The following is a 20,218-nucleotide window of genomic DNA, read 5'->3' as shown; positions in this document are numbered from 1 at the left end:
TTTATATTGCCACCCACCATCTGGTGTACCCAAGTCAAGTCCTTTTTCTTGAATTGGAATAAATGTGCCTACATTTTAATAATCTATTCAAATGCTTTTCAGCACCAGCTTTAAAAAAAAACTGAGGTAAAAATGATTAGTTTGGCAAATAAATTTAAACCTGAAAAACTCAATGCTACAGACATTTTCCTGCACCGTAGGCTTTGTCACTTGCACCCTCTGACCCTTAAAAATTTCTATTCATCAAACCTTCCATATTCTTCTATGGCAGCAGTCACTGTAGTATCTCAGGCCCAGATTCGCAATGGGACTTAGATCTGGCCTACACTACAGAGTTAGGTCGATGCAAGGCAGCTTATGTCCACCTGACTATGAAAGTGTCTACACTTTAAATTTCACTCCCACTGACATAACTACCTCATTACACTGACTTAATAACTCTCGTTCCATGAGCGGCATAGAGTCAAGGTCAATGTAGTTAGGTCAACATGGTGTCAGTATAGACACTGTGTTGCATACATTGACTGTTACTGGCTTTCAGGAGCCATCCCACAATGCTCCACATGGATAATACAATTGATACAAGCACTCCTGGTGAGGACACACACTGCCAACACAATGAGCAAAGTGTAGACACGCACAAGCGATGTAATTACTGTGGTGGCTGTATGCTGATGTAAGTTAGGTTGACTTCATTTTGTAGTGTAGACATAGCCTTAGACATTGCAATGCCTAACTTTTAGGCACCTAGAAAATCACAGGAACAGCAATGCGATCCACAAGGCTTGAGTTAGGTACCAAGGCTCCATATACAATGAATGGGGAAAGACTGGCCCCTAAGAACATGATCTACAAAAGCCAGCATGCTAAGCAGGAAGCCACATGAGTTAGCCAATGGGAGAGCCAACAAGAGTGGGTGTTTCCTAAGCCCTGCCCCTCTCATGGAGATAGGTGCCTAAGTCAGGGCTGCAAGGAGACAGCTATCTCTGCTTGCGATCCACAACTGGGAACCCTCTCCTGCATTCAAGTGGCTTAGGTGCCTCAACTGTTTTTTGTGAGAATGAATTAGGCATCTGTTTCATTCCACACAAACTGACTAGAGAAGGAGATCACCTTATAACTTTTAGCCCAGTGGTTAGAACACTCATGTGGAATGTGGGGGAGACAGGTTCAATTCCCCCCTCTGCCTGAGAAGGAGAGAATTTGAACCAGGGTCTCTTGCATCTCTCAGACTTAGCCATTGGGCCAGATACACAGAATAAGAGAGAGACTGTGGCCTGATGGCTAGCATACTCCCCTGGCAGATGGTAGACCTTGGGTCCAGTCTCCCTCTTCCAATCACTCTTTAATTATTTATCCAAAATGGAAACTGCTTCAGCAGGAGAGCTTGAGGGATCCTTATATTAGAATATTCCCACAGATCATTGGTTAGAGCACTTTCCTAAGAAGTGTGGGAGATCCTGTTCAAATCCTTCCTTCCCCTCAGGCAGGGGGGATTGAACCTCAGTCTCCCCTGTCCTAGGCAAGTGCACTGGGCTAAAAGTTTAAAAGTAGGCATCATCTGCCACCACCTCCTCTGAGCAGATTTTGAATGGGACCTGACCTAGTGGGCATGCTCAGAGACTGCTTACTGGATCAGGTGCCATGGGTAAATTATGCAGAGGAACTCCTATCTTCCCCCGGGTTGTGAATCACTTTGGGGATTAGCTGGGAGATAGGTATCCAGACACCTAGAGTGAGGCAGCAGTGTGCATGCCCAGAGACAGAAAAACAGCTGCCTAGGGAGCTTTTTACTGTAGATATGTGGGTGCTGAGTGTATTTAGGTGCAAGCAACCAAATAGGAGTTTTGTGGGTTAAAATGGCTCCTAAAACTGGGACTTTGTGGATGTGGGACTAAGTGCTTTGTAAGGTTACACAACCATTTACCTCACTGCTGAAATTAGCCCTTCAGCTGTGGCATAACAGGCTGTTAGAAATATAATGTGGCTGGTTGAGAGATGCTGTTAAACTGCAACTTTACCTTCTATCTGGCTCGTTTGTTTTATTAAGGAGTCTTATTTGTGTATGCATTTAACCCCAGACCTATGTTCTGAGATTTGATAAGTTTAGTTAGTGTCATCATGTAAGTGTTTATCAAGGTCAGCAAATGGCACCAGAAGTAAGTGAAATGATTGGAAAACACTTAAAAACAATAACTGAAAAACATGTTTAGGAAAATGAGTGATAGAGGACACAGTGCTGCATAAAACATCCATAGACTTCAGTGCTCAAATAGCATGGTGACAGGTGCCTTGCAGAAATGTAAGATAGACAGAGATCCTGGTGAGCCGTACAAACCCCAGGTGATTACAGATACTGACTCTGCAGCAAGCTTAGCTAGTCAACAAATGGGTCACTTCCCCACCAGGGAAGTCCCCCAAATAGCCCTGCCCTGTGGTCAAGAATTCCAAATCAATCTGGCAGGAAGAAGCTCATGCAGATTCTATAGGAGGACTTTAAAAAGGAGCAGAGAGGGGAATGGGCTCCTGTAAAGGCTCAGCACTGAGGCAGATGGGCCTCACCTGGAAAGGACTGTGCCAGCAACACCAGGAGAAGCTGATCCACCCATGATCAGCACTTAAGGCAGCGATGCTAGGTAACAAGCAATTGACAATGGTGTGGCAAGGGGTGGATATCTTCTTGTTCTTGGAGGGGAGTAAGAAGACAAAGTTATCTTTGTGCAGTGGGGAGATGGATGGGTGAGGTTCTCGGGGAAATATGTACTACTAGTGGGAAGCTATTTGGAGAGAGATTCTGTACTAGGGAAGAGAATGTGATGGGGTGGTCTTGGACAGTGCAGCGGGACTCCGGATTAGGGAGAAGGAACATTCACTGGAGGTCTGTGCTCACAGTATTGCATCTTGGATTATAATCCAGCCAATCTGCACTTTATCTCCCTTTCAGAATTGGGGTAGGTTCCATGGCTGTGGACCCCAGGAGTCTGTAGAGCTTCTGTTAAACATCAGCAGTACAGGGACATTTAATTTGGGATCAAACCTATACAGTGCAACTCTGTTTGATTTTTGGAGCCTGCTAAAATAGGAAATTTAAAAACAAAATTACCTGATTATCTCTAAAATATCACCACCAGTGAGTTATTTTAAGCTCCAGAACAAATCCTATAAGGTAGTCTGGTTTTCAGAAGGTCATTTATGATTGCTCAGTGATTTTTTATATTAAAGTCTAAAATACATTTCCTATGATGGACTGCACAAGAATTCATAACAAGATCATGCAGCATCCATTAGTGAAAACAAGTCAGTCATATTTGTTGCTAGACAACTTCTCAGTTTTGCACTATATAACCTTGCTCACTGATTTCATCAGGTATTATAATAAAGTCACGCTTTAAACCAAGTGTTAATAGAAGGCAGCTTAACAAAAGGTCCTGTATAATGTTGACACGGTAAAATATTAGTTTCAGTTTTAGGTGTGACCCTTTTATTTAGTTAAAATTCCTTGTATACAATAGCCCTGCCACTGAATTTCATTTGCAGCTATGGAAGCACCATTACAGTTGTAGAGAAAGTCAAGTAGTATTTTAAAACATCCTCATTGTTGTTTTTAGAAAGGACTAACGTTAAATTTTCTGCAATGTCTGATTAAAATAATATTTAAAATGTTATAATATAAATTAAATCAGCATCCAGTTTAAGAAACACCAGTATCTGTGTATGTGTTTTGTAATGCTATGGCAATGTTTTTATTGAAAACAACATACCTATTTGAAGATTCCTTGTGAGGAAATAAAAACGAAGTAAAAACTTTAATAAAAAATAACGTATTGGCTCTAGAATTGTGTTTCAAATATAACATTTAAAACTGTCTTTGATTTGCATATAGCAATTGTATCTATTATAATTTATGTTCCTTTTCTTGCCAAGATTGTCATGTGACCTGCTCTGACAGACACTTAGGCATAATACAGGCATTCCCTTTGGATTTGATTTAATAAATATTTTTCTGTTGTCTGCCATGCTGCATATGGCTGCAGAACCTAGTTGTAACCCCGGCTATATTTAGATACAACCACATTAGAGAGCCTGCTTACAACATGCTGGGTCAAACCAGACTGTAGCCTCATCTTGTAAACACTTACTACCTTGTACAGTGCTCTCTACTGCAAGAGAATACGGGATCAGACCTTGCGTGTGTAACCAGGTTTGGGAACAATCTGTTGTAACCAGGCTACCTGATTTAGTTGTATTTTGTAGTGTATACAGTCTATTCTTCACAGGTGGGTTAGAGGAGTCTTTGGGCAGAGAAGTCAGCTGAGAGTCAGTGAGTCCACACATAAGGTTACTTCTTGTAGCTCATGATGCCGAATTTTTATTTGAAGGGCCATATCCGGTTCTCACTGAAGTCAAAGAAATATTCCCATTGACTTCAGGGGGAGCTGAATCAAAGTCTGTATCCCACCATGCAGCCACACAGTGAAATGCAAATGCCTGAAAGCTACTTCAGCTGAAGGCTGAAGTTAGTACCCTGTGTTACTGCAACAAGATAGTAATTGGTTTCTGTGGGTCTCTTTTGCCAGTCCCCTTTTTTAAAAACAATACATAAAATCCAAAGGTGAATGTTTTTGGGGATGGGTCCTTATCTCTTGGAGGGATCCATGATCTCACTGGCCAGTTAATCACAAAGGAAGCTCTTCAAGCCATTGGCCCATCACTTTCTAGCTGACTCAGTTATCCTGACATAGGCCCTGATTCAGAAGAGCATTTAAGAATGTACTTAAAAGTTATGCATGTGTTTTGCTGAATTTGGGCCATAGAGCTCTGTCCAACTCCTGTTCCAGTTAATGGAGAGAAGCCCACTTTGATGGGTGTTGGATGGACTCATAATGAAAGAGATATGTATATAACACCTTTTTATTATGATGCTTAGTGTGCCATAGGTATACGTATGTACAGCCATGTATGATATGACTCTCTGCCCTCAAGTCTAATTTAGACAGATACATTGCAAAGCAGTAAAGAGTAGTGCAAGGGTGGGAGCACAGTAGAGAAAGTCAGGTTTGGGAGCATAGCAAAGGGAATTAGTTTTAAGAGGATCTGGAGGAGAGGGAGAGTGCTTGGCAGATGAGAAAGAGGAGGCTATCCAAATAGAGACATGAAAAACGGCACAAAGTTGAGAGAGAGGGAGAAGGAAACAGAGAGAGGGGACTGGGTGGAAAAAGATGTTTAGGAAGACACAGGAGCTGAGACACATGTAAGGGTAGAGCTATGCAGAACCTTGAAGGTTAGGATAAAGAGTTACAATTTCTGTGAAAAGACAGAGAAAGCCAGTGAAGGGATATGAGTGGCTGACATGATCAGCGTAAAATCATTTCAGCTGTCTCTTTTTAGATAGACTGGAGGAGTGAGAAGGGTAGAGAGGAAGATGTTACAGTAGCCTAGGCCAACATCAATCATTAAGGAAGATGGAATTAAGGCCGTGTGTGTGTGAGAGACAGGCCATGTTTTTTTAGTTTTTTATATTTATTTGCTTTATGTGTTTAAACTTTGCTGTGGTTATATGTTTTCCCTTTCCCAAAACAAAGTCTTGTTTTTTTTCTCAGTTTTTAAAGGGGATCTTCATGTTAGCATTTCAGAGATTCGTACAAAGAAACACATTTTAAATATAATTTGTTTATACATAATATATTTCAACTTCTTTCCAATGTTTGCTTGACATATACCTATCTATTCTTGTGAAGTGCTATAATATTTAAACACGTGTAACCACTAAAGTTAGGAAAACCCAGAGAAAGAGAGGATCAACCTCTTTCTTTCTCTCTCTCTGTCTGGTCCTCTTTTATTCTCCTTCAGTCATAAATGTTTTTACATAGCCATGAGGATTCTATAAACTAGTAAATTCCAAATGATAGGATCTGGAATACCCACCTCTGCTAATTATAGCTCTATAAATATAGGTATATTAACCAAAGTCCCATTAACAACAATTGGAGCTTTGCCATTGATTTCAATGGAAGCAGTAACAGACCTACTTATACTTATGACTTTAAATTTATTCTGAGCAATTAGTAATGTTAGTATTAGAAATGGAAAGTTACTGTTTGAGGCTAGAATATTTATAAAAAATATAAATATAAAGAGAAGCAAGCTACTTAGATTTTCTGCCACTACTAGTTATCACAATAGTCTGACTTCGCTAATATGATTGTTGTATTCCACTCTCTTACTTATACAGTATTGTCTGTTAGACTGTAGAAATATTAACAACTGTGAGCGAAACAGTGCTGTCCTGCTAGTCTCTAGGCTGTTTATCTAAACATAGCAGTTTATAAACTAAGCAAACTGGAGAAACTGCATGCAGAGAATCTATGCAAAGATTTATCAGCTCCATTATATTAATATGATACTTTCAACATGGAGTCAATTAGTCATATAGGGCCTGATCCAAAGCTCACTGAAGTCAGTTGGAATCTTTCTATTCACTTCAGTGGGCTTTGGACCAGCCCCATAAGGCCCAAACCTGTCTTCTGCTGCTTCTCGGTCTTTTTAGGGCTAAGATCAAGTGTAGTGTCTGATCTGATACATCCTCTGCCTCCGTGCGAGGATTCTATATATACACTGCGTTTCTCAAAACTACACTTGATCTGGCCTAAACATTATCTAAATATTTATTGAAAAGAAGTGGCGTGCCCAGATAGGTACTGATGTTTACTTAGGAGTTTGGCTTGAGTGAGGCTTGAGAAAGGACTTCTGGGTTGGGCCCACAAGGTCAGATTTTTGACCAGGCCCTGAAGTTCATGGGCAAAAAATATACTCCCCCATGCATACAGCCACATTTACCTATGGGAGTTACATTACAGACACAAAACACTTTTTCTAGACATTACAGTATTTATTGTTTACTGTGGGCATATGTGAGGTAATTGTTGCTATCATCATATGGACTGGGACGAAATTCCACAGGAATATTATTAGCAAATCACTGGGTCGGGTAAGCACACTAGAAGTAGTCACTGAGTGTTTTCAGTTTCATTTTTGGTATTGTGTTGTTGATAACATGGTTGGTTGGTTGGTTTTTTTTAACTTTTCTGAAAAGGGAGAAAAGCCAAGACATTTAAATTATGGAGGGAATTTTCAAAAGTGCTCAGCATTAGCCTACCTCTATTCCCACTGAAATCAATGATAACATTCCCAGTGGCCTCAGAGGGAGCACAGTCAGGCCAGTGATGAGAGCTTTTGAAAATCCCACCCTAAAGGTCTTTTCTATGTCCTTTTAGTTTTGTCCCCTCTTGTCCCCAAACTTGTAACCCATAATGTTATACCACAACAGAAGCACTTTACTATTAGCCAACAGTTCATTGACTAAATGAGCAGCAACAAAATTCTTCTAAAACTCTTCTTCTGCTTCTTGTTCCTTATAGTGATAAGCTACCTGGGACGGTACTGTCCAGATTAGAAATTCAGTGCTACCTGTGGACTGAGTAAGGGGATAGTGGAGATAGTGAGTAAGGGGACAGTGGCCATGACTTTGGACTTAAAATGAATGCAGTTTTATTCTGCAAAGTGACTGTTCAAATGGAATTGCAGGGTTCCATATTTAGGGATTTCAATATCAAATGTGTTCCGTTTACAAAGTAAAATAATTTTTTTCTAATTGACACCTCTGCAAATTCAACCCATGGTCTGAAGATTAAGCTGGGTTTCTTCCTGCTCATTCATCATCACCATAACACAGGCTATAACGTTTCTGCAGGCCACACTGTGCCCTTAGTTATACCTCTGAAATACCACTAATGCTACACAAGCCTAACAAATATGCATCGATTAAATAAAAATATTAGTGGGAACTAATGTTATGCTTTCCCTACAAACATCAAATCACCTTGTACTGTGCAAACCTTCCTCACATCCTTGCTCCTCATTGTCCACTTTCCCTGCATCATGTTAGATCATACGTTGTTTAGAGCCTGGTCTTGTAAATGCTACCTGATATACTGCTTACTAATGAGTGATAGTAATCAGTATGCTCAGTAATAAAAATTTGCAGGATTTGGGCCCCCTAGATTGCCAGCTACTCTGGGCAGATGTCACAGGTGAAATCCTGGTCCCATTGAAATAAATGGAAAAACTCCTAATGAGTTCAATGAGGCCTGAATGTCTCCCCCATCTTTATTCTGTAATGGACATGTATAACAATAATAGTAATAATGCTGACCAAAAACTTAAAAAATATGCCAAAACTTCAAACCATTACCAACTTCTTCCATGTCTAAAATCCCAATTGCCCTCCTTCCTTCATAATGCATTTTATTGTTGATGAGAGTTGAGGGAACTCATCATTTCTTCCAGTCAGGCCCTAAAGTTGTGACAGTACTATAAAATCCCAAATTCCTGTACTTGGACCTATTTTACAATCATGAATATTCTTACTAATGTCATTAATAATGAAAATGAATGACACATTCAGAATAAAGTGCAATGTGCTATAAGTATTTGTGATGATAGATATGCAAGTTTTAATAAGAAATGTTTTTACAGAGTATGTTTACCATGAAAATTATAAAACTAGTGTTCTAGCACGGATAAGAGTGCCCTCTTTACAAATACTCTGCTAAAGAAAAAAACTACTTTCTAGGAAAAGAGGGAGTGTTTTATTTTGGGATATGTACCTTCAGGATCTTAACAACATATGACAGGAAATAGCTAGGCTCTTCATTTGCAATTTAACGAATTATTCTCTTTTTGTGTCTTTTTTTAAATCAGTACATAGAAAATAGGGAAAAGAAAGTTTAGGATGGAAAGAACCAAAAGTTCATCCAGTCCAGAGTCCAGTTCTTGCCTTTTCCTATGTATAAACACACTGACCTAAATTCTGCCTTGGAATATGGCTGTGAAATTTCTATTGAGGTCAGTGGGAGCAGTGTGTGGATGTAACTCTGCATAGAATTTAGCCCACTGTTAATATATTTTCTAATTATCATCTTATAACGTTACACACTGCAGAGTGATCAAAGCATGATCAAGAGTGCCGAAAGGGATCTATATAGTATAATTTAATTTTTACGGTGTTTATGATTTGGCTTTTCAGTTAGTTGCTAGGGAGGTCCTTGTATTAAACAACATGTACTGACTCTTAATACAAAGCCTATTTGCTTAGTTAATTTTGAACAGATAAAATCATGGATTAATTGTTTTAAATTCACTCTAATCTTCAGCAACATTTTTTTGTCTGATTTAGTTTTGATCTTTCTCATAGTTTCATATTACCATGTGAACATTGTAAAAAAGATAGGCCCAATCCTGCAATTCTGATTGCAATGGGGTTGCAGTGGTGTAAGTGAAAGCTGAATGAGGTCCAACATATTTCCTCCAGTCAAATGAATGAACATCCCTCTATTATAGGGATGTGAACGTTTATTGTTAAAAATACATTAAACTCAAAGCATTTGGTTTAGTCAGTGACTAAATGCTGCAATTTTTTTCTTTGTGCACTGACACTTGACCTCTTTTATAATATGCACCTTGCACCAGGGAAACCTAAGGCACTAGCTAGTTACTCATTAAACTCAGGTACCAATGGCTGACTTGTACATATCATGCTTTTAACTGCCTGGCATTGCCTGTGTGCAGAACAGGGGGAAAAAAGCAATCATTGTAGCTGTGAAATTGTCATATCGGCAGAACTGAGCTGCAAAGTGCAGCAATTTGTGCCTGACCCCTGATCTGTGAAGTTTGTACAAACCTTTGAACCTCTGATTGAAATTGAGAAACTGGGTTTACTAATAGTAGGTTGAGATTGCCAATAATTGTTACCTCTGTCCAGGGTTAATAATATAAATTGGAAAAATGTTTAATGAGGGCAGAAACCCTTGAATGAGGCACGGGGACTATTTTTGATCGGTTCAAGAAAATTTAAGTCAGTCAAAAGTACAATTTGGTAAAAAATATATATGATTTTGAAATTAACATTTCTTGGGCCTAAGGAAAAACTGGAATGAGAGACAGATGTCATTTGAAATTCACCTTTCATTGATCTTTATTTTTGTTATGAAAAGCTGAAGGAAGAAATATAGTATTTGATTCAGAACAATACATGTTAACAAGATTGCATCTAGATGGCAATATAGAATTGAAAATGACCATGTTAGAAGACTAGCAAAACTACTCCACCTTTGCCTATGTTCTATATTTTTATCCAACACTTTATCTAATCTCTGTTACAAAGTGCAAAACTACGTAAGAAACCCATGGAAAAATATTTAAATCAACTGCCTTATGACAGTCACTCTGCTTTCAATAGACACTCTGAAGGCCTTGTCTTGATGAGCAAAAAGGATATGTTTTTCAACTATGTTATCTCAATCAAGCTAGCTTAACTTGATTGAAAAGCTCTCTGTTAAAGCTTTTAACACTAGGTGGGACCTTGGCTACATCACAGCCAGCTAGCGTACAGTCATTAATTACCCTGTGTCTTAACAAGTGCAGAGGGCTTTTAATGCTTTCTTGAGATAACATGATTGAAAAATGCATCCTTTTTGCTAATCAAGACAAGGCCTAACTCAGCATGAAGCACTACAAAGGACTATAGCTTTGCTGATTTTTCCCCCCCAGCTACATTCCTTGTGCACCCAAAATGCCTGATGACTTCAGTGGATTTGGGTGTGCAAAGAGTGAAGGACTGGGTCCCAGGTGCACATTTCAGAGCACATTTTCTATCATGAATAACTTAAAATAAGATTCCATTATATAGAAAGTAATAGGCCTGATCCTCTTCTCATTTAAATTAACAGGAGTTTTGCCACTGTTTTAAATGGGAGCAGGATAAGACCTTAGTCATACAGCCAGTTCTCCTTTCTTTAAACATACTTGATCACACTAATTTTTTTTCCATACTTAAGTTCACCCCCTCCGTCCCCCGTCCCCCCCACAGCTTCTCTGTTAATATTAATCCCAAAGTATAAACGTGTGAAGATAACTAAAAATTATTTTTGTAAGGTGCACGAGTTAACGTAATTCTTCCTACACCATATACAATATACAGGCATTAAACACCCACATTTCATAAACAGAATATGAATGGCAGTGTTAGAATTCCATCCTCTTAACATAATAATACCAAACACTTCCATATGCAGAGGGACTATTGTAGATTCATTATATTAATAATGATTATGTATAATTCTGTTTATTCATATTTCCTAGCCACCATCAATCTAGAAATCCAAAGATATCTGATTAAATCTGCTAATGCACTTTTAGGGCTAGGTTCTGATTTCAATTCCTTGAATAAGATAGGAGTGAGGTACTACTGAATATGAGTAAGGGTAGCAGAAACAGGCCCATAAAAACTAAAACATACGCAGGTGGTAAATGAATACCTTTCACTTGATTAGTTTAAAATAATGGCAAGTAAGTTATTCTTTGAAACATGATTTTTTTTTTTACACAAACAATATTTAATGGTTAAGAATAATAGATTTAAAGTAGTTATGCATATTAGTCTTTTAGTTTGAACAGTTCCAGAATTTGTTTTGCTATTTGACACACAATCCTTTTTGGCATTCATTTGTTCAGGTTGTAGCTCAAGATTAGAAGTAATTGTTTCTTCCTACTACAACTTTTCAATACCCTTTGAATTAAAGAAAGGAAAAATAAATCGAATACCTTGTAAATGGTATACTTTTATTCTCAATTACTTTGCAAACACAAAACAAACCAAAAATCCTACGTAAAAATGTTTCCCTTACCTCTCCAATCCTGATATCTAAGTGCGACAGGTTAATAGTACTAGCACCTTTGCTTGAGCAACCTTTCCTCCTAATCACAAGAACTGTGTAACTCTGTTATACAGTGCATGCATCTCTTTATTGGTCAATGAGCTTTGGCCATTTAAATTCCTTGGAAGTCATTTGCTAAGGGCACCTGGAATGAGTCTGAGTGGGTGGAACAGAGAGGAAAGGAGATGTTAAAACACCCGGATGCAGAAAACTCCCAACAGCAGTTTTAAAATTAATAGAAAACCATCTGTAACTAATGGATTTTTGGAGGGCAAGTATGAACCTTAAGGGAAGAATAGAAGAGAAACGCTTTGACATTTTCACAGGGAGGAAGAATTTAAACAGAAAGATTTCATTCAAACTTTGAAATTTACAAAAAGGGAGTGAATCATGCACAAACAACTTCTTCCTAGCACAAGGCGTTGTGCAAATAGCTTGTGTTAATCAGAACAGATAAGATAAGGAAAGCGCAAATTTTAGTTGACAATGTGATGTTTTCAGTAAAGTCTTTTTCTTTATGCTTGTTTGGCAACATTATTTTAAGCTACTTTTAGTCAGCTTACTTTGGTTATACTAAAAAAGCAACTGTAGTTCAAACACTGAAAAGTACTTTTACTGATCTTGGAGGCCCCAAGAACGAAGGAATAACAACAACTGAATACCTGGTGTGTACTGTTTCGGTTGCAAACACAGAACTCAAAATGTGTTTGCTTGAAAGAAGAGGGGTGGGGGGAAGAGGAGAAACAACAGCCAAAAACTGAAACCTAGTACAGAAAGAAAGGCATACGGGTGGTAAAACATGATTCATGACAGTAAAAATGGTTTGTACATAACAACGGAACAGTAGGCCCCAGAAGCACTTAGGCAAAGTAAACAACACACCTTTTTAAGCAGTTAAGAAAAGAAACCACTGAAACTCTCTTTGGATGTTGGATTTGTCAGTTCAGCAGGCAGTGTAACCAACCAGTGGGAAAAGAGGGAGAAGGGTATGATCCAGAGTATGATTAAATGTCTGGGATTGGAGCCCACCAAGGTTAAAAACAAACACTGTAGGACATGAACTAAACAAACTGCAGGTTACAATTTTTCCCAAAGCTAGATCCAGAGTTTTGGGCTGCCACCTTGGCTTAAAAGCTATTTTCAGAATGCTGACTTGAAACAAATTCAGGAATGCTGTTACGAGCGAGGGTCAAAGTGAGTTGTTTCTGTAGAGGTTTCAAGGGAATATTAATTAACAGAATTCTCAAGGGTCTCAACAGTAGGGTAAAGCTTTATCTAGAAGTTAGGACTTTATCTGATACCCAACCCCCTTTCCTTTTTTAATTGAATGCAGTGAAATATATTGACAATGCAAATATTCCATTTAAAATGGACGTCTATAGTGCATCCACACTTTTAATTATTTTCAGTTGTAACAAACTAAAAAATAATATCTCCAAGGCCAAAAAGATTAAAGTACACGCATCTTTCATTAGTTATAGTAATAGGATTGCAATCAGGTTGTTTTTTAACTGGCACATCCATTCCTTTTCCTCAGAGATTAAAGTTCAAACCAGTAAGTGTTACATTCAGTTTGGGTTTTGTTTTGTTTTGTTTTTTTAAGGTCAGAATGTTGGCACTTGGGACATCCTAGGCTTTATGCATATAGACCAGTCCCACACTGGCCACTGTAGTGAACATGTCTCTCTACAACACCTCATAGGCCATATTTTTATAAGAAACAGGAGAGACCATAGCAAAACTTATTCATTTCAGGAGTGGATTGATCTATCCACATGACCCTTAGAGGGATAATTGCATGTATTTATCATATGAATCCTTTGGATACTCTGTAGAGGAAAAGGGATAGAGGAGATAAGGCAGAGACTGGAGTTAGGAAAGGGAAGAGATCAGGTAGGTGAAGGGACTGGGGGGAGGAGCTGAGAGAAAACAACAGGATTTTGGCTAAGGAAAGGTGGCAACTCTTAATGTGTTATGGGCATTTAGATTTATTATTAGTAGAGTAGTAATGCCCAGAAGCCCCAGTCATTATCATAGCCCCATTGTGCTAGGTACTGTACAAACACACAGGCACATATCACCCCTGCCTCAAATAGTACTTGTATAATGTTTTTCATCTTCTGAGTTCCTCTCTACTAACATTAACTAATTAATCATTACAACACCATTGGGAGGTGGGTAAGTATTATCTCCGTTTTGCCAATTGGGGAACTGAGAATAGAAATTAAATGACTTGCCCAAGGCCACAGAGGCAGCCAGTGTCAGATTTGGGATTAGAATTTAGGAGATGCAGGTCTGTGATCAAACCACACTTCTCTTCCAGTGCCCTAAATAGGGAAGTGGAGAACTGAAGTTAAGAGTTGGCAGGTATTTCATGTAAGAAATGAAGAGTAAGATCTTTAGCTGGTGTAAACTGGTATAGCTCTATTGAAGTCAAATGTTTTTAATAGTACTTCACTTTCTTTAATCTAATCAGTCTTACATTTTTTCTGTGGGATGATACATTTACAGAAATGGCCTGTACTTTCACTGCCCAGAATCTTCAGCAATGAACATTAAACAGAAAACTAACTAAACCCCTTTATGCCTCTGACTGAATTAGGAAGATTATTATAATGAAATGGAATGGAACAGCAATTATGCCAGTAATCTAACATGCTAATATGCCGTGCATTAATTCTGTAGAAGTGTCCTCTACCTAACAATTGGAAATTGTATCACCAATGAAATCAGGTCAAATCCATATTCCTTCGTAGTTTTTCTTTTTCCTTTTAACTCCAGCTGATCATTAATGTCCAGGAAATGCCCTGATCCTCAATCATTATTACTTAAATAATAAACAGGAAGAGACAGAGATGCTAGAGAGCATTTTGAGGTCATAATCATAGCAGTTCAAGAACCACTGAACTATTGGGTAATCTAGGCTGGCATTTTTAAAGAAGTTTGAGAGAGTTAGGTAGCATTCTACATCTGTAGAGTTAATGCACCCATTGACTTTCACTGAAAATTGGGCACCTAACTCCATAGGCTCCCTGGAAAATCCCAGCGCTAGTCTATTTCCCTGGCAGTGCAGGATGGTTCTGGAATATGCTGAGTTCTCACTCACTCAAAATCTCTGGTTATAATGGGTCCCAGCGCTGCCCTCCAGCTGCCTTGGGTGTGTGGGGTGGTCTGTATCTGCAGGGGAGGAATGAGGCATGGAGGGGGGCGCAAATGCAGCCTTTGCTCCGCCGCCCCCCACTCCCTGCACTTTCCCAGCGCCCACCTCTCCTGCTGCAGCCACACAACCCGGCACCCGTTCAGACGGGGGCGGCCTCACCCCCTGGCTTGTGGAGGGAGGCTGGGCCGGTCCTTCATGATGCGTGGGGGGAGGCACTGAGGGGCGCCCCTCAGAGCCTCCTGCACACCCCCCCATCTCCTGCCTCCCCCCAGTTGCGTAGGGCTGACCCGGCACTCTCCCCCACACTTACCTGCCGCTCCACCCCTGCAGCCTGGAGCTGGCTTGGATGGGGGGCCAGGTCATCCCTCCATGACAGGTGGAGGGTAGGGGGTGCTGGAGGCTAAGGGGTGGCTTCTCCTGCTTCCGCTCCTGCGCCCCTCCCCAACGCGTCATGAAGGTCCTGCCCGGCCTCAGCCCCCCAGGCTGGGGGGTGAGGCTGCCCCATTTGAGCCAGCGCTGGGCTGCGGGGCTGGATTGGTGGATATGTGCGCTCCAGGCTAGCCCTTCATGATGGGCAGAGGGCGCAGGAGGCTCTGCGCCCCTCAGAGCCTCCTGCGCCCTCCACCCCCTGTTTGTCATGAAGGGCCGGCCTGGCGACCCCCACAGGCCAGTGCCCGGGGGCCTGGCCCCTTCCCGCCTCCCCCACCCTTGGTACACCACTGCAGCCTAGACCTGACTCTCCCATATTAGCATCTTTCACTTTCCCTTCATTCTTATCCACAGACAGCAGAATTACAACAGCCCTTTACATGATTGCTATTCATCAGCTCAAACTGTTGGATAATTAAACATTTTTCCCTAAAGAATTTCTTCCTATTGCTGATGCTATTGGAGCTGCACTGGTAGTAGCAATGGTTAAAATTTTTAAAGAAAAAAGTGTGACTTCAATGGAATTGTGACCGTTCACTCCAGATGATGATCTGTTCCCTGGTGTAGAAAAGGCCTTGTAGGAAAGCAGTATGTTTTTCCCATCTGCAGTTGCTCCTCCTATAAGAAGAAGTGTATGTTCTTTTTATTTGCTAATAGCCAGTAGTATGTTCAGCTCTATAAAAGACACTGATGCAGAAATGGTTCTAGTCCCAAAAAACTTATATATATCAGACAGCAATACACTGGGAGATCCAGAGTGTGGTGATTTAGACATTTTAAGAAGAGAATAAAGTTGATGTGGGTTAGCACTTTTGGCTGCCAAGAAAGGGGTTTTCAGGAGGTATTTGAATGAAGATAGGGTAGCAGCCTGGCATGCTGGAATAGAGAGGTCATTCTAGACATAGGGGATGTGTGAAGATGAGAGTGGAAGAAGAAAATGAAGTGAGTACAGCTGGCTTTATTGACTGAGTCTGATTTTCAAAAGTCTACTGAGAATTCTAGTGGAGCAAGCAGATAATACTTTTCCAAATAAAGTAATTCACCTCCAAAACACACAGATGTAAAGGTATTCTGCAAAGTCCCCAACCTTCAAATCTCTGAAGAGGCTAAATTTCACTAATTTGCATCCATTTAAAACAATCCGTAGTAGTAGTACTGTAGCCTGTTCTCTGATAATTCTGCACCACCACTTAATTTTTTTAACAAAGCCATTTTGAGTTTCTGCAGAACAGGTTTCTACATATCCTTAGAACCATTTTCGTGCCAATTTATATGTTTAAAGAGACAACACCACTTTATTTGAAAGCATAACATGTTCTTTCATTTGTTTTTATGAAATACAATTTATCACAGCACAATCTTTTCTTTCAAAGCTTTATAAAAAGTTATACTTGCCATATACTGATAAGCATCTTTGCAGAGCATACAGTATCTCAGATGCATCTCGGGTGCATAGGTATCATGTGTTGTGGGAGATGTTATGATAACTGCTCATTTTTATTACACAAGAGGAAAAATGTAGTGGTGCTAGAAAAATTAATTTATAAACCATAGATTCTTAAAGCTGCATATGCAATTTTTGAAAGGTGTATTCAAATATAATTTATACGCTTGTGCTAAGGATGCATTCTTTACATGATCTGGTTCCTCCTGAAATGGCAGACGCTTAGGAATATAGTAAGAGGTTACAAGAATAAAAATAATTACATTAAATTGAAAAAACACAATTGTTTACTGAGTACTGTTTCTTGTGGATAAGTAACCTCTCTCTTGTACAGGGGCATAGCTTTCAAAATCTCCTAAGTGATTTAGGAGCCTTAGATTTATCAGACACAGATTTTCAAAGTTTAGGTGTTTAGATGTTTTAACATGCAAATAAACATGGAGTGGGATTTTCAAAGTTCTTAAGCCGTTTAGGTGCCTAACTCCTACTGATTTCAGTGAGAGTTAGGTGCATTTTTTGGTACCACATGAAAGTTTCTTTTGAATATTTTTCATTGGGAATACAGTTTTCAAAGGAATTCAGTATTCAAAGGAATACAGTTTTGCCTGGTATGAATTTTTGCTTTTTTGTACCTGGAAGTAGGTTTGAATTTACAAAATGCAAACTGACAAATATTGAATAAACCACATATGGTCTAATATATTATCCTATTTTGGAAGAAACATTAAAAGAACGAGATATTAAACTTCCAAAAGTAGCTTCTATACAGGTGCGGTAATTAGTTTTCGCTCTACATTTTAAATATATACTATGTAGGCTCTGGACAGACATATTTACCTGGCAGATAAACAGGATAGACGAATGCTTTCCAGTTTCCTGGGTAGATAATCTACCATTTGGGAAGCTGTTTTTAAGTGACTAGCCTGTTTTAGCTAATAGAAGTGAGTATTTCAATATTGAGCAAATTTATATTTACCTGTGAGGCCAAGTAGAATAAAACAAAACAAATATAATGTTAAAAATGACATTATGAGATGGTTGTTGCTCCCACTGAAGTCAATAGGACTTCAAAAGGACCAAGATCAGGCTCTCTCTCGGTGATACTCATGAGCTCATTGAACCTTCCCAAGGATATAACAACAATTTTTTAAAGTTGGATACAGCTAATGAATATGAGTGCTCAAGAAAGTCAGAGACTAAAAGCACTGGTTAGAGTCAGGCACAGCAGTGAAATTCACCCTGTTCAGAGAGCCAGCACAAGCGCTACATATCACTTAAAGCCCCACTTCAAGCCAGACTGAAGTGGGATGAAATGGTGCCCAGGTCTTATGCTGGTGATCTGCACAAGCATGAGCTTCACCTAGTGTGAAGGTTTCACTACACAGCTTCATTAATTAAATTTAATCCTGACGTGTCACATCCAAGACTTGTTTAATCCACCACATGGTTGTCTGCTCTCATGGCGCCCGTTGTGGTTAGATTTACCAGGTGAGAGATTTATGGTAGAAGACACATGGTGAGCTTCATGGTCCACAGAGAAAGTGACAAATTAATACCTTGTCTCAGACCCCACTCAATGGCAATCCAGGTTTGATTTACTGTGAAGGAAATGAGGCCTTCTGAACTGGTTTCGTACCGGACATGGAATTTGTGCTGCAGCAGAATTTCAATGGTATTTCTTTAGAGAGAGTCCACTGTGTCAGTGTGGGCAGCCACAAACCACGACACACATTGCTGAGGACTGCAAAATGATTCAACTTCCTGGAGGTCTTCGTGCCTTGAACATCACTGATAAGAATGCTGTGGTTTGGCTTGACTGGATTGCATACGCCAAATAAATAATAAATAAATAAACATCCATGCTCTTCCCCACTTGGAACTTTTGCACAGGAAACACAGCCACAGTGTGTGCTGGTAGTTTGTGATGTAGTGAAGTGTTCACTAGGGCTAGGCTGCTCATGAGAATTTGCAAGTAGGTCTCCAGATTCCACATGTGAAAAACTAGTACATTTACATTTGCTGCACTGCCTTGTTCTTCCACCTATTCCCCAGCCTTAAAAATCATGACACCAGAGTATGAATATTTAGGCAAAAGGCTTCTGTTCAGATACTAAAATTATTTTTGGGTATGTGGCTAACTTTATTCCTCTATTATTTATTTATTTATTTGTTATTAATATTGTATTAAAAATAAACAATTGTACAAAATACACATTATTTCCTTATATTAATATTAAGAGAGGGCAACAGTTATTAAAGTTAAAAGACATGGCAGTTTGTCTTCAGTTCTTCTTTTTCTTATGCAAGGTAAATAAACTTGAATTTTATGATAAAAATGATTACTAATAAATAAGTCTGAATGTGTTTCAAGGGTGTGTTTCCTAGATCTGTTAATTCTCGTAAATCTTTTAGTTTAGGCTCTGATGTGACCTGATGTGTCACTGAATGGTGAGTCATTATCAAGATTACAAAACATAGAGGATTAGCTACTTGTAAATTAAGCAATTTATAAACTGCCAGTATTCATTCCATACATAACACAATTTCATATTTGATCTCTATAAGGATTATTCAAACTAAGTTTTATACCATGATCATGTTATCAACACCTGGCACAATATTTGTATAGCATGTATGGCAAAAAGGTAGTGAATGGGGGTAGAGTCACAAAGCAAAAGATGCATCTGTGACCAGAAAAATCCTGCCACACAGATAAAGATGTCTCACACATGGCTGACCTACAGAATTGCAGGGTGGTGTCTGAAGCCCTTCACAGAAGGAGAAGTGTGCTTTGTCACTGAGGCCAGCTAGTGCATGCTGCTGATGGTAGCTTATGTTCATATCAGATTGTGAAGCAGTTACACCCCATTCACTAGTAACTACACACTCTGTCTGTGTTATGTACCTTGTTCCTTCAGCTGAATGCAGATTCCTGTCTGTCATTATTCCATGATAGGATGCCATATGTCTCAGCCACACCTCAACCCACCCACCTCACCCTGGCCTGCTGAGCTGCAAGCAAGTCAGACTTTGTACCCTGAATGTCTTCCTCATTTGTGGCCCTCCATATCTTTGGGTAAGACAGAGCTTTTATAAATCAAAAAACAAGAAGGGCCAGAGACTCCATGAGGGCATTCTCTCTTGCCACTCTGATGTGGAAAGAGCTCAGGTACTATGGTGATAGGCAGCAATATAAAACCCAAAATCAGATACTCTTTTCAGTCCTATGCTTCCCTTTTACCATAAAATATTTCTTTTTCAAAGAAAAATTTTAGATCATTCTTTGCATGAGCAAGTTTTATAGGCCTTTGACAAGGTGGGAGGGTAAACAGTGACTGACTGTTAGGAATATTGTAGCTGAACTGAAAGAAGAGTGTGAATGAGTATACGTTTTAAAGAAAGTAATAAAGC

General features: G+C 39.4%; 1 protein-coding gene across 7 annotated transcripts in view; it reads right to left on the bottom strand.

The window, feature by feature from the left end:
* RBM47 (RNA binding motif protein 47) overlaps window positions 1-20,218 on the bottom strand; it is a 98,281-nt gene that overhangs the window by 19,317 nt on the left and 58,746 nt on the right. The window contains exon 1 of one of the 7 annotated variants that reach the window (XM_067531238.1): window positions 11,745-12,299. The exons of the other annotated variants lie outside the window; for them this stretch is intronic. The gene's annotated coding sequence lies outside the window, so the exon portion shown is untranslated. Of the gene's footprint in view, window positions 1-11,744; window positions 12,300-20,218 lie in introns of those variants that run through there. 7 annotated transcript variants of the gene reach the window in all.

Source organism: Emydura macquarii, unplaced genomic scaffold (assembly GCF_026122565.2).
Source record: "Emydura macquarii macquarii isolate MOO-44397 ecotype Brisbane River unplaced genomic scaffold, CSIRO-AGI_Emac_v2 contig_3128, whole genome shotgun sequence".
NCBI classification, from domain to species: Eukaryota; Metazoa; Chordata; order Testudines; family Chelidae; genus Emydura; species Emydura macquarii.
Note: the sequence above shows the minus strand (reverse complement) of the source record. Positions and strands in the feature narration are given on the sequence as shown.